The sequence below is a fragment of the Pinus tabuliformis genome, chromosome 2_2 (genome assembly GCF_031772625.1).
Source record: "Pinus tabuliformis cultivar Carrire ecotype Pingquan chromosome 2_2, CPIR1, whole genome shotgun sequence".
Taxonomy (NCBI): domain Eukaryota; kingdom Viridiplantae; phylum Streptophyta; class Pinopsida; order Pinales; family Pinaceae; genus Pinus; species Pinus tabuliformis.
In genome coordinates, this window is record NC_142300.1 from 802,967,467 (window position 1) to 802,969,730 (window position 2,264).

Here is a 2,264-nt window from a genome sequence, read left to right on the forward strand (position 1 = left end):
TCGGTGCGGTCCATAGTGAGGGCGCATGGCCCGCATGCAGTGCGGCCTGGCTGCCCGGAGAGTAACCCACCCCGCTCTTCCTGTCCGCGCTACCAAGCCCGAATCGCCCTCTGTAATCTACCCGTCGGTGCAGCCCTCTTACCCGCATCCTTCTCTTCCTTCCGTTTTCTCCCAACTCCTTCCTTCACACTTGTTCTGCGATGTGGAAGTCTGAGTTTGATGTCCCTTCGTCGAACACCATCCTCCTTACTTATACGCATCCTTTCACCCAAGGGCCGTGTCTCTTGAGGATAACAAGGGTCGGCTCCATCAACATGCATGCCTGGCTGACCTGCCACATAACCTCGACAAACCCCATTCTAACGAATCGCCGCGTCCCTTCGTGTGCACCGTCGCACCCATGGGTCGGCTCCAACACCTCGCCGATTACACCCGTCACCGCACGTCGCACACCTACCGCATCCTAACTCGTCCGCACATGGTCACCTCTTTTATCCAAGCACGCAACAAGGGTCGCCCGCGCTCCTTCCATCGGTGGCTCGCCCATCGTGCAGGTATCAAGGGGCGTGCGCCATCCCCAACACGGCGCGAGCGACATGGGAACCCCGCGTGTCACACCCCCAGGCCTACAGTACCCTTTGAGCCATACTTAGCGAGGTGCGACGCTTCCGAACACTTTCTTTTCACCAATACTTATGTTCATGGACTACACCTAACCATTAGTCTACTTAGTTTTTTTTTCGCAACCAAGTATTATTATGTTTCATTTATGCCAATGAACACCCATACACATTCATTATCATCAGAAATTATACATGAAGAACACAATTGCACAGTGTAAAGGGAGGGGCAACTCCCTAAACAATGAGTCTGCCCGAATACAATATATTATTTAACTCTACAATGTTTATGAGGCTTTACAAGTATACTTGGGAAACACCAAGTTTCATACTTAGCCAATTTTACAAATAGGCAACACCTCCGCGTGCCAACTGAGTTCCTTGCCCGAGCTGGGCGGGAGCGCCCTCATGCGAGCTGCTAACCGTACTCGTCGACCGAACCTCGTTTACCACTGCACGACGGACGGGCGACCTCACCCAAGTCACCCAGCGTTTCTTGTTGCACGACGGGCGGGCGACTTACCTGAGTCACCCAAGACACCTCCGCGTTTCTTCTTCCACGACGGGCGGGCGACCTACCTGAGACACCCCGTGTCACACCGAACCCCGGGTGCCTTCCTTACCCATGCCCTCACCCAATAACCGAACCCTGTGTATCGTGTGTGCTTTCCCAAGAGCGGGTGCATATATGCCTGCGCCTCTTTTGCAACTTGCTCCACTACTTCGCACTTTTTTCTTGATCACCGAATGCTCATGTTTGAATGTCCATCTTCGAATGAATGCCAAATGCTCCAACGCCTTGCCATATTTATACGAGCGGTTGGGCGAGTCGCTGCCCAGGCCGACTCAACCACCGCGTGCCAAAATGCCCTTACACATTGCAAACTTGCCATCCGATTGCTGGTCGGCAAACAATCCTTCGTTCAAGTTGCCCTAACATGTGAGTCGGCCCGTGGGTTAAGCCAAACGCTCCCATGCTATAAACCAACCATCGCTCCACCTCCAATGCGCGTTATACTTATGTCCCTTCCCACATTTTGGTTGTAGAGTTCGCACTTTGCACCGACAGGGAGAAACCGAACCGTAGGTCCTTACACCGCGTTTCCCACACTTGGGTAGCAATTTTTGTTATGACGTGAAATGGAAACCCATTGTGTGTCCACTGACTTGGGTAGCAGTTTTCATCGCGCCGCGAAATGGACACCCCGAGTTCCCCGGACTTTGGTGGCTCTTCGTGGCCCCACAACATGGAAATCTGAAGTTCCATAGACTCTCGGGCGATTCAGGGTGTGCCGCGACATGGAAACAGCGAGTCCCCCAGACTTGGGCAGTGATTTCAAAACACCCCAAGTTCCCGAGACTTGCGAGCTGGTTTGCATCGTCATGGAAACCCCAAGTTTCCTGTGTTTCCCTCATGCTGTAAAATGCGGAAACCCATGGTTCCATCAAGGGTGCGACATGGAAACCCCAAGCTTCCCAGGCTTGGGCGCCAGGGCGCGACATGGAAAACCCCGAGTCCCCGCAGGCTTAGGCGCAGCCGGCTTCGGTCGTGGTGTGACATGGAAACCCCAAGTTTCCCCAGGCCTGGGTGGCGTGGCGTGACTTGGAAACCCCCAGTTTTCCCAGGCTTGGGCGCTGTCGATT